Raw genomic sequence first — 12653 nt, forward strand, 5'->3', positions numbered from 1 at the left:
ACTTCAAACCTGATGTTCAGAACCACTGATGAGAAGCGTCATAATTATCAGACTCAAAAACATGCAAAAACAAAAATAAAGAGTCTGAATCAGGAACATAAATCAATGAATCAATTTTGCTGGGAAAAAAATGATGAATGGGAAGTGATATGTCCTAGGAGAGATTATAGTTTTAAGATAACTTTCAATAAGGGCTTTATTTTCCTCCTCAGGAAATAAACCTAGAAATGCCAAAATAATCTTGCTTCAGAAAGGATAAAGCCCTACAGATTTTTACAAGGAGCCGCTGTTTAGAAAATAGACCTCAGATAAATAAATAAATACAGATAAATAAACTGTACTTATCCTTTCCTGTGAATTTCTTGTTTTGAAAGAAGCAAACAATGGCAATAAATCTAATTTATAAATTTTATTTTGAAGTGATATTTGAAGCCAAGTTGCAGAAGTGTGGAACTGGAAAGAATTTTAAGTACCACTGAATTTAATTTGTTTATTTTACAAATGAGGAAACTGAAGCCCCAGAAGGCTTAGTGACATTACCAGGACCACAAAAGTGCTTAGCGAGGACACAGCAAATATCCAATTTTCCTTATTCATGACAAAAGAAGTAGTGCTGTTTTCCTGTTTACTTAATGGACTAGTCTGGCAGGATTTGAGAATATAGGGCTAGTGACAGAAATTGCCCAAGTTGTTAGCAATAATATTACAGGATGTGTGGAGACTAACGAACTAGCGGAATACAGAAAGAAATTACATTCACAGAGATGGGTAGCAATTTTTGAGAGTGGAGCAATAGATGAAAAAATGAGGCTTAGCTTGGCTGAAGCAAATTGTAAGATATGAATATTCAGTATACATTCTTTCTTCAGAATTTGAGATTGTTGTAAAAGTGACTTAGGCAGTTATGAAACAATTTTTGCTTGAACTGTGAGAAATATGGTTTGTAGCTTTACATGATAGTGGTATGCTATTGAGGAGATTTTATTCTATTCATCTAAGTCAGTCTTAATTAATAGGTTGATGTTTAGATCATGGGAACCCTTGAGAAAGTCAAAGAAAGAATGAGAGAATAAGTATTTCATGAGGGACATTGTGGAGTTGTGATGTGGTCTCAGAATCTGAAGCAGAAGATCTTTCTGAGGCTAATTCTGTCACTCTTGCCACCAAATGCCTGGATCAGAAAGATGGAAATAAAACAAAAAGCTTCCAATTATTTTGAAATCATTTTAATGAAGAAGAAAGTCTAGGGAGAAAACACACATGCAACCAAATACTCCAATTAATTCATGTTCAAGAGAAGGTAAAGAAAATTGATGCATTTGAATTCGGAACTTTCCATAAGTAAGCTGGCATCCCAAATCGGTCCAGAGAGATGTTAAACTTTACACATACTCTATCCAATTATAAGGGCATTTCAGGCTAAGCACAAAACTCCCAGGAAGATACCAAAAAATACTTGTCCATGCAAATCAGTAGTTTTTTGGGAGGGGAGAAAACATGGTATGGTTCAGAAATAACATTCTTTATTGCTTACCTTGAAAACATGAATATTCTGTTGGTATTTTTTAAAGAATAACTATGAAATTAAACATTGTCATATTTGCGTCATAATTTCTCAGGAAAAAGATATTTACAAATGTTGCAGCTGGTCTTGGAGGACTTCTTCAATCTACTTTTTCCTCTTCACCAAGGATTATCATTTTTGTGTATGTTTTCACCATATTACGCCCTACGCATGCTCACTAAACATATGTATTTCTTTGCATTATCCAAAAATTATAGTTAAATGGTACTATACTATATAAATATCTTTTTAATACTTGCTATTTTCACCTTAATTATGTTTCTACAATTTCATGAGGTTGATACATGTAGCTCTAGTTGATTTGATTTCACTTCTCTGAATGTTTGTCACTTTCTTTTATATATTTTATTGTTTAAGGAGTTCAGATTGTTTTAAATTTTTCTATTACAAACACTGGACATTTTTCTATTGTGTTGCTTCATACTCACAAACACTTAGAATCTGAAATGTATTAAATATTGTAAACTTTATTTTTAACCTCTAATTAGTCATAAATTTAGGCATATTTCCATGTTTATCCTCTGGTAGAGATCCTCTTATATGAATAATTTGCTCATGTCTCTTATTTATATATTGCCATTAATATTTGTATTGACTTAGAAGTTCTTTCTAAGTTTTGTTACTGTTTTGGTTTCTATTGCTCTATAATAAACCACTCTAAAACTCAGTAACTGAAAATAACAATTTATTATTTCTCTGGCTCATGTGGGTAACTGCACTCAGCTGGAGAATTCTTTGTTCCCTGGGCTATGGCTGAGGTTACTCATGCAGCTGCATTCAGCTGGTAGTTTGGCTGGATGGAGACTTAGGAAAAAGTTGGGTTCTCTGGAAAAATATGATGGGCTAACGTGCATCAAGACCTATGAAATTTCTGAGGTTTTACTTGCAAACTAAAAGTTTCCCCACTAGTTTTCAATTCTATAATACTGTGCAGATAGTTTTAAATTCACTTCCTTCCAGGTAGTTAAACAAGAAATAGTCTCAGCTACATCAAGCTTTTTCCAAGAATTTAAATGAGTGGAAAGGAAGAGGGAAAGGGAAAAGAGGGAGAAGAGAAAGAAAAAGGAAGGAAAGAAGGAAGGGAGGGGGAAAAGGGAGGTGAAAGGAGGAAGGGGGGATGGAAGGAAAGAGAAGGGAATTTTTTAAAAAAGAGATTAACATTTGTCACAAGGAATCAATATTGATATTTATTGATAAAAAGTTCATACTTTGTTCAGATTTCCTCAGTTTTTCCCTAATGTATCTCTTCTGTCCCACAGTATCATTAGAGATATTTCATTACATTTAGCCATTATTTCTCTTTAATCATTCCTCATGACTGTGACATTTTCTCAGATTTCCCTTGTTCTTGGTTACTTTGACATTTTTGAGGATTACTGGTTAGGTATTTTTTAGAATGTCCTTCAGTTGGGATTTATGTGTAATCATGTTTTAATTAAGATTATACTGGGATAATGTGTTTTTTAAGGGGAAGATCACAGAGGTCATTCTCATCATATATAAAAGGTACACACAATTAACATGACTTATTGTTGTTAACCTTGATCCCCCTGGCTTGAGCTAGCATTTGTCAGGTTTTTCCAATGTAAAATTACTCTTTTTTCTTTTTTTTCCTCCCTTTCCATACTGTATTCTTTGGAAGAAAGCAACTATGTGCAGACCACATTTAAGGAGTGGAGAATTATGTTCCACTTCTTTAAGAATAGTATATGTACAGAAATTCTTTGGAATTCTTCTATACCAGAGATTTGTCTATTCTCACTCATTTATTTATCCAATAATGTGCTTATATCAGTATAGTTTCAAGAATTTTTATTCTTTGGGTTATAATCCAATACTTCTTTATTTGCTTTCTTGCTCAAATTGTTCATTTTAGCTGTTGGAATAACTTTCATTTGGCTCATGCATCCCTTTGACATATTGTATCATTGGTGGGTGTGGAAATTTTTTGGGGGGGTGGCTTTATTTCTGCCACTACAAGATGCTGCCATCTCCTGTTGTATAGTTCTTGACTCATTCCTGCAATCAGCTAATTCTTCAAGGAATCTTGGTTTCTTTTGTTAGATAACAGTATTAAAAACCAAGATCTGGATGCTAGCTGTAATCATTGCTACTGGGGTATAATTTATTCTAGGCCCTTTCACATATGCAAACTGTATCTATATTAATCTAAACATGAGTTCATACTCCCATCTCCAACTCTAATCCTAATATTACCACATGGATTTATTCTAACCTCCTGTTTCTTGCCTATATATATTTTTTTTTCTTTTTTTGCCACGTGGCATGCAGGATTTTATTTCCCTGACCAGGGATCGAACCCATGCCCCCTGCATTGGAAACATAGAGTTTTAACCACTGACCACCAGGAAGCCCTTTCTTGCCTGTCTTTAACCTCCCCCTACAATAGACAGAAATCTGTCTCCCATTAGTCACCAAACATTTACTTACTTTTCCAGTTTCAATCTACACTTATAACAGGATCAAAAATGTTAACCACTATCTTCTTGGGAAACAAATTTATCAACTAAGTGCAGTGATTATTTACAGTTCTACTGGCCTTTAGTCTTACACACTACACTCATTTCCAAATTTACTTGTATCAACACCTTCCACCAGCCTCATCCCCTTCAGTGAGGGGGTTTCATTGCTTTTTTAATACATGTGGTTTCTTTTGTCACATCTACCTTCTAAACTGGGATTCTTTGACTTCTTGTTTGTTTTCATTTGCATACATTAAGATTTACTTTCTGGGCTGTGAAGTTCTGTGGATTTTGACGCATGTTTAATACCTTGTATACACTGCTCTAGTATTATACAGAACAGTTGCAACACCTTGGAAACAGCCTGTGCTTCATGTATTCAATCTACTCCATCCTCTGCTCTAAACTTCCATCACCTCTGATCTGCACACCATCTTCATAGTTTGTGTTTTCCAGAATATTATATGTATGGAGTCAGAAAGTATGTAGCATTTCAGACTGGTTTCTTTCTCTTAGTTTTCTCTTAGTTATTTGCATTTAAGATTTATCAAGTCTTTTCATGGTTTAATAGCTCAAGTTTTCGTTGTTGTTGTTGAATAATACACCATTGTATGTATGTACCACAGTTTGTTTACCCATTCACCAATTGACAGACATCATGGTTGTTTCAGTTTTTGGTGATTATGAATAACACTGTTTTCAAAATTTATGTGCAGGTTTTTGTGTGGACATAAGTTTTCAAAAATATGAGTAAAAACTAGGATCACAGTTGCTAGATATTTTGGTAAGACTATGTTTAGTTTAGTAAGAAATTGCAAAATTGTCTTCCAAAGTGGCTGTATCATTTCACATCCCTACCAGCAATTACTAAGAGTATCTGTTGCTCATACTCACGAGTAGTTGATATTGCCATCTTTTGGGTTTCTGCCATTCTAATAGGTGTAAGTTAATTCTCGTGCTGTTTTAATTTCAGTTAATTTCAATATCTAATAACAAATGATATTGAGGCTCTTTTCATATGATTATATAACATCTGTAAATCTTCAGTGAGGTGTGTGTTCACACTTTCTGCCCATTTTGTAATTGCATTGTTTGATTTTGTTCTGTTGAATTTCTGTTGTATATTTTGGATACATGTTTTTTATCACATAGGTGTTTTGCAAATAATTTCTCCCAGTCTTTATTTAGCTTATCTTTTGAGTCTCTTAACAGCATCTTTCAAAAAGCAGAAATTTTAATAAAATCCAACTTATCGATTATGGCAGATCTTGACCATGACTCTCTGGATTTGCCATGTCTGTACATTTCCGGATGGCAATTTATTCTGAAATCTCAGTGCATTAATGGATGCAGGAAAAGGTGTTGCTTTTCAGTTTATTCAGGGTTTTCTTGTTGTAAGAAGAGAATTGATAACATCCAACTTCTTTACAAGTTGAAGCTGAAACTGGAAGAAAATTTTATGCATTTGTATATAAAATTCAAAACAAGGTAATTTTTAAAAATATCTTTTTCTGGTAGGAGATCTTGACACATTAAGGAGGGGGTAAAATATGTTTCAAAATATAAAGTTCTAATAATAACTTTGATATTCTTAGGAAAAAGTAAAATTATCTGATATGGTCTGAATTTTGAAATAGTGGTAAAAAATCTAAATTAATGAGATTCCCTTATAAACTACTCCATCGGCAGTCTGGACTTCTTTCTGTTAGCACTTAGAAGCATGCCTTTATTTTATACTATGTGTTTACCTGCCCATGGATATATGACAATGATTCTTGTACACCCCTTATTCATAATATTTTCCTTCCTGTACATGTGTTGATGTATACAAATTATTACTTATTTGTACTCATAGATATTTGTCTTCACAAAGAGAGTTAAAACTGAAGCTGTACTATAAAATTAATGCTCTCACAAAATCTCTAAGAAGTTTTATAATCAAGTTTCATCTGAAGAAATACAAGTTTATTTATCTACTCAATGTGTATACTTTCTGTATACCAGAAAGCATCTGATAAAAATATAAAGAGGTTCATGAGATTTTATATCATAAATAACATAACTATGCCATGTATTCCTTCTAAACAGATTTCTAGTGATCAAAAGTAGAATGAAATATCTAGTTGTCATAAAAGGGTTGTTATGAGTAATAACAGATGATCAGATGATCATTAAACTTCTTAGACAAATGAAGACATTCTGGATAGTGAAAGGGGACACTTTTTAATAATTATGCTGGTACAATAGGCATAATCTGAAAATGCCCCAAGTAAATCGGGACTTGTCATTCTATGTAGAGTACCACCATATTTCCTTTTGTAACCCTGTAATTTGTCATCTTAAATTTCATTTATGCAGCACATTTATTGAGTATATCACCTGCTGATTTCTATTTGGCAGTTTAACTTTCATATTAAAAAAAAGGAAAAAGCAACAAGCTGTATTTCGTTTTGTACCAATTGTAGCAGCATGACTAGACACCATTGGATACCTGAACTGCACACACACACACACACACACACATACACACACACTCTCTCTCTCTTTCTCTCTCTCTCTCTTGTGATTTCCTAGCTTGGTATATTTTAAAACATTTTTATGCACTTTTGTTTTTCCTTATTTTTTACTGTGATTAAGAATTAGAACTTTTCCAAGTTGACCGATGTTACTGATATTAGGGGTAAAGATAACATTTATTCAGCAATTATTTAATAACATACACTGTAATTGTCAGGACTGGGCCACATGCTGGGCATGTATCATTGACTAGCACAGGCATAGTCTCTGCTGTCACTGAAGAGAATTCAGTAACGTATATCTTTGGAGTGTTTCATGCATAATACTATTAAATAAACAGTTTTCCCTCTTGAAATTTTCTTTATCAAAATCTTCTTTTTTCAAATAGTAACATACTGATACTACTCCTCAAAAATATCATTGTAAAACAGCAATCCTAACTTAAAACAATTTCTGGCACATATTAGGAACTCTGAAAATAAATATTCAGTGATGGAATGAGTGAATAAAATTCAGTAAGTCTTTGGTATTTGTCGATAGGGATTTGATACTGATAAGTAAAATATAACTAAACTAAGTAAATAATTCTAGCCATCTTACTATAATTGGAAACTAGTCTGAGTTTCAAATATTGTCTTTTATCCTTTTTCACCCTCAGTAAATGAGGTAATGTGGAGACAAATAATGTAAAGTTAGAAATTACTTGGAAAGGGGTCTGAATATGAGTTGAATAGAATATTATATTCTAGTCGTTCAGTGACCTGAACGACTAGAATATCATTTCCAGTAAAGATGCCAACAGCACTTGCCTTTCATGTTAAAATGTAAGAAACCACAGTCAATAAACTACCATATTTCATGAACTGCAGGTGTCATCAGCTATAAGCTGCACCTTATTTTATGAACACTAAGAAAGAAAAAATGCTGACATGTAAACAACAATGTACTTATTTTTTTCAACTGTATTCTTGTCAAAAGAGTTCTTTTTAGAATTACTGAGATAGTTCTTTCAATTGTGTATCATTCTTATATGTATACACAGTAGAAAATATGAGCAAACTAAATTGGTTCATATGTTTCTAAATCTTCTTTGTATCCAAAGGTGATTTTTCTGAATTTATTTTTGATTCAGCATTGTCACTGAATCACAACACACAACATTGGTCACTGTGTTATCAAGAGGGTTGATGATACAGCATTTCCTAAGACTTTTCCATAATTGTCTCCAACATTTCCTTCTAAATCACTGATGACTTTTCTATACATTTTTAATGCTGGTACATTTTTGATCTACTGAAGAATTTAAGGTTCTCATACAACAGCCAGGGTTCTCATTACTATCTCAAATAATCTTTAAGTCTTCCATTAGTGTAAGATACGTCTCAATTTCAGAGATATGTAAATGTTGTATGTGTGTATGTGGATGAATGTGTTTGTTTACATTCATACATATATATTTATGTATGTGATATATGCATACATACATGTATATATTTTATATCTTATTGCAATGAAATATATACAGTAAATGAAATAAAATACAGTAAATCTCTGCAGTTACTATTCTGAATAATGCAGAAAGCTTTAACTCAGTGTATAGGTATGAATGATTGGTTTCAAAAGTAGAAGCTATGTTATTTAATTGCAAATTCATGTGCTTATTTAATGTAATCTTAAATGGGAAAATTTTAAATTTTCCTAAAATACATTGAAAAGTACTATAATTTAGATTATTCATAGGAAAGCTTAAGTACTGTGTTACTTGTTTAGTTATGTGCCATAATAAAACTGATTTTAGTATAAGCTTATTGTGAAGAGAAGAAAAATGTCCCATTTTGTAGCATTGGCTTTCTATTTCCTATCTACTTGGCCACATGAAATTTGGGTGCCTGTAAAGGCAGGATAATAACTAATCCTCTTTGGTGTTTGACACTTAATCCTTTCTGGTACTTATCCTATTAACATTTCTTCTCTTGTATTTAAATGCCAGTGCAGAGCACTCAAATTACTTGCATTTATTTCTGTGCTTCTGAATTTCGCAGTTAGAGAAAGCACCTTCAGAAAAGTTTGATTAAATATATGCATTTATCTCAGTCTATATTCATTATCAAGTACTTATTCTAGTTTAATGACTTTTAGCTTGGATATTTGCAGCTACCAGTTTATGTTTACCATTATTTTATAACTGCAGAATTCATCTGCAATGTAACATAAGCTCTTTAACTGAGCTCCCCAAAGAAATTTATAAAACTTTTGCACACTTTAAGATTTTAGTTAAAACCCTACTCTAAGTACGTGAATTCTTAAAGCATATTACTGGGCATTACTTATATTAAAGGGTATAAACCAGTAAATCTTATATTTCGAAAAACTCTATTAGTCAAGTCAGGCTAAACTATGCTGCATTAACTAGCATGCACAGAATCACAATGGTTTTGAAAAATAAAAGCCTATTTCTCACTCATAACTCACGCCCATGGTGGGTTGGCAAAAGAGTCTGTTTCAGCTGGACTTGTACTTCGAGATCACCAAGACAGAGGAGTTGGGATGTGGCAAATCATGTCTAGCTTTTAAAATTTTAGTCTCAAAATATCACATTTCATTTCCTTCTTGTTTCCTTCCCCAAAGCAAGTCATGGGGATAGCAAATCATCTCAAGGTGGTTGGGGAAGTACAGTTTCACCATGTGTCAGAAAGAGAAGAGGACATATTTGTAACCAGCCCTAATGACTACTATATTCACTTTCATGCAGCTTTCCTTTAAAGGAACACAGAGTAACTTAATAATATAAAATCAAGACACTGAGGTGCTAATATGTCTTTCTTTTGAAAAAAATGAAGAGTAGAGAATTTTTGTGGTTATGATATTTTTTTGTTTTAGTTTTTTCCATACATATATAAAGAAATGATTATACATGTATGTTATATATATATATATTTACATATATGTGTGTATATATACACATATATATTTTGATTACCGCTGTGCATTTGTATGCTATTTAATAAATACTTCAACAAACTTAGTGTATAAATATCTTTATCCTTCTACTCTATATTGATTGAGGAAGAAACTTAGAGAATTTAAGTAAACTTTTCTAAATTACATGGCTAATAATAACACTGAAATTTAGTTACATTAGTTTCTGGTTTTCCAACTACAGGCTGCCTTTTAGGAAAAGTACCATTTAGACAAATGAGGAGACATTTGTTTTTGACTTTTAAAATTATTCTCAGTTTTCTCCTACTTACCTACCTTTGCATGAGACTCAAATATGAAATATTACAAGTTGGGCATTTTCTGCTACAGTGAAATGAAAAGTTTGGCAAATCACCTCTCCATAAAGTAATTATGAAACTGGACACAATTGTCAAAAACAACAAATTCAGGGCTCTGAAAATAGACAAAAGACAAAACAACAAATAGAAAAGTGTTTACTCATACAAATCTACTGAACTTGAGGACAAACCTGATTAGATGGACAGAAGAGAAGAGACATACAGAGAAGAAGGTGAAGATGGAGGCAATGATTGTAGTGATAACTTCTATAAGCCAAGCAATACAAAGGAATTTGGGGCATCCACCTGACAACACCTTGATTTCAGAATTCTGGTATCCAGAACTGTGAGTGAATTAATTTCTGTTGTTTTAAGCCACCAAATTTGTTGTTATTTATCCCAACAGTCCCAGGAAATTAAGACAAATGCCAATATTTTTAAAAAGTGAATTATATCTATAATCTAGAAATAAATAATCCAAAAATAAAATTAAGCATCTAATTCCATATACAATAGGATGAAAGAGAATAAAATACTGAAATTAAATTTAATAAAAACAGTACTAACTTGCAAAATAAAAACTACAAAACATTGCTGAGACAATTAAAGATCTAGACAAATTGAGAGACATAGCATGATCATGGGATGAGAAGATTCAAAATGGCAATTCTCCCCAAGTTAATATACAGATTCAAAACTATCTCTGTCAAAATTAGTTTGTTTGTTTGTTTTTTTCATAAATTGACAAGTGAATCCTAAAATACATACGAAAGTAAAAAGATCTAGCATAACCAAAACAATTTTGGAAAACAAAAAAGTTATATGACTACACTAATCATTTTAAAGACATACTATGAGGCTACAGCAATAAGAACAACACGGTATTGGTGTAAGGGTTGTCATACAGATTATATAAATCTATGTAATAGAACTGAGAGTCCAGATATGAATCTGTTTTTGTATCTTCAATTTATTTTTGACTAAGATTCCAAGGCAATTGTTTAAAATAAGCGGTACTGGGACAATTGAATACGTCACATTATTTAGATAAATTAACTCATTTATTTGCTAGACTTGTTTCCGGATTATATAAAGAACACTTAAAACTCTGTAATAAGATGACAACCTAATTAAAAAATGGGTAACAAATTCAAATAGATGTTTTACCAAAGGAAATCACCAAAGATATACAAATAGCAAATAAGCACACGAAAAGATGTTTAATGTCATTATTCATTAGGAAAATGCAAATTAGAAACACAGTAACATACCACTACAAGCCCACTAGAGTATTTATAATTAAAAAGACAACAAGTGTTGGCAAGGATGTTGAGACACAAGAACCTTCATACATTGCTGGTGGGAATGTAAAATGGTTGTACTGGTTTATTACAAATGTAACAAATTACCAGAAACATATCAACTTAACATACATTTATTATCTTACAGTTCTATAGGTCAGAAGTTCGATATGGGTTTCACTGGGCTAGGACCAAGGTTTTGGCAGCGCTGTGTTTCTTTCATGAACTCTTAGGGAGAATACATTTCCTTGCTCATTCAAATGTTGGCAGAATTCAGTCCCATGCCATTGTAGTACTGGGGTCTTTGTTTTTTGCTGGCTGTCGGCTGGGGTGGGCATCCTTATCTCCTAGAGGCCTCTCTTCAACCCTTGTGCATAGCTCCCCCCACTCCTACATCTCAAACCAGCAAAAAAGTATTGAATCCTCATGCTGCCATCTCTCTGCCTCCTGCCTCTGCCTCTCTTCTTCCATTTTTAAGGACCCTTAGTGTTAACATTGGGCCCACTGGGATAAGCTCAGCTATTTTCCCCCTGCTATCTTAATTCCCTTTTTCTATGTGATATATCATAGTCACAGGTTCCAGAGAATAGAACATGGCCATCTTTGGGGGCTTGCTATTCTTTTGCCTACCACAACGGTATAGCTACTTAGGAAAGTGGTGTCTTAAAAAAAGTTAAACTTCATATGTGACTTGGAAATTTTCCAACTAGGAATTTATCTAAGAGAGATGAAAACATAATGTCCACAGAAAAGCCATTTTGCAAATGTTCCTAGCAGCATTGTTCATAGGAGTCAAGAACTGAATCAAAATGTTCAACTGGTGAATGAATAAACAAAATGTGGTAAACCTATACAATGGAATACTATTAACGAAAAGAAGCAAACTATTGATATATGATGAAACAAGATATGATGTTCAACACATCACAGTAGTTAAAAACTCCAGACATAAAAGGCTATATATTGTACTGTTATGGTAAATATGTAGAAATGGTAAATCTATGGAGACTAAAAGCATATCAAGGGTTGCCTTGTTCTTAGGGCAGAGGGGATTGACTGAAAGAGAGCATGAAGAAACTTTTTGAATGATAATGTTCAAAAACTGCATTATGATGATTGTCACAAAACTCTGTAGATTTATTAAAAATCATTGAATTCTACATATACAATGGGTAAATTTTATGGCATGTAAATTACACTTCAGTAAAGCTGCTAAAATTCTTTTATAAATTCATATTTCACAAGTAAGCTAGCAATTTCTAAAGAACACTTCTGTTGTTAGCTAATTCATGGTTTATTTCTATAATTTTGAAACTTAACACCACCATCTCCAAAATGTCCACCACCTCCCTCAGACAGAGGGCTCCCAAGGACAGGGAAATCCCCTTGCCCACTCTCAAAAACAACTCTGTACTTGGCCCAAACCACCCCAAGCAGATTTCACCAAGAGCATCATGCCACAGAAGCACTATTCTGCAATAAAGAGGAA

Source organism: Balaenoptera acutorostrata, chromosome 5 (assembly GCF_949987535.1).
Source record: "Balaenoptera acutorostrata chromosome 5, mBalAcu1.1, whole genome shotgun sequence".
Taxonomy (NCBI): domain Eukaryota; kingdom Metazoa; phylum Chordata; class Mammalia; order Artiodactyla; family Balaenopteridae; genus Balaenoptera; species Balaenoptera acutorostrata.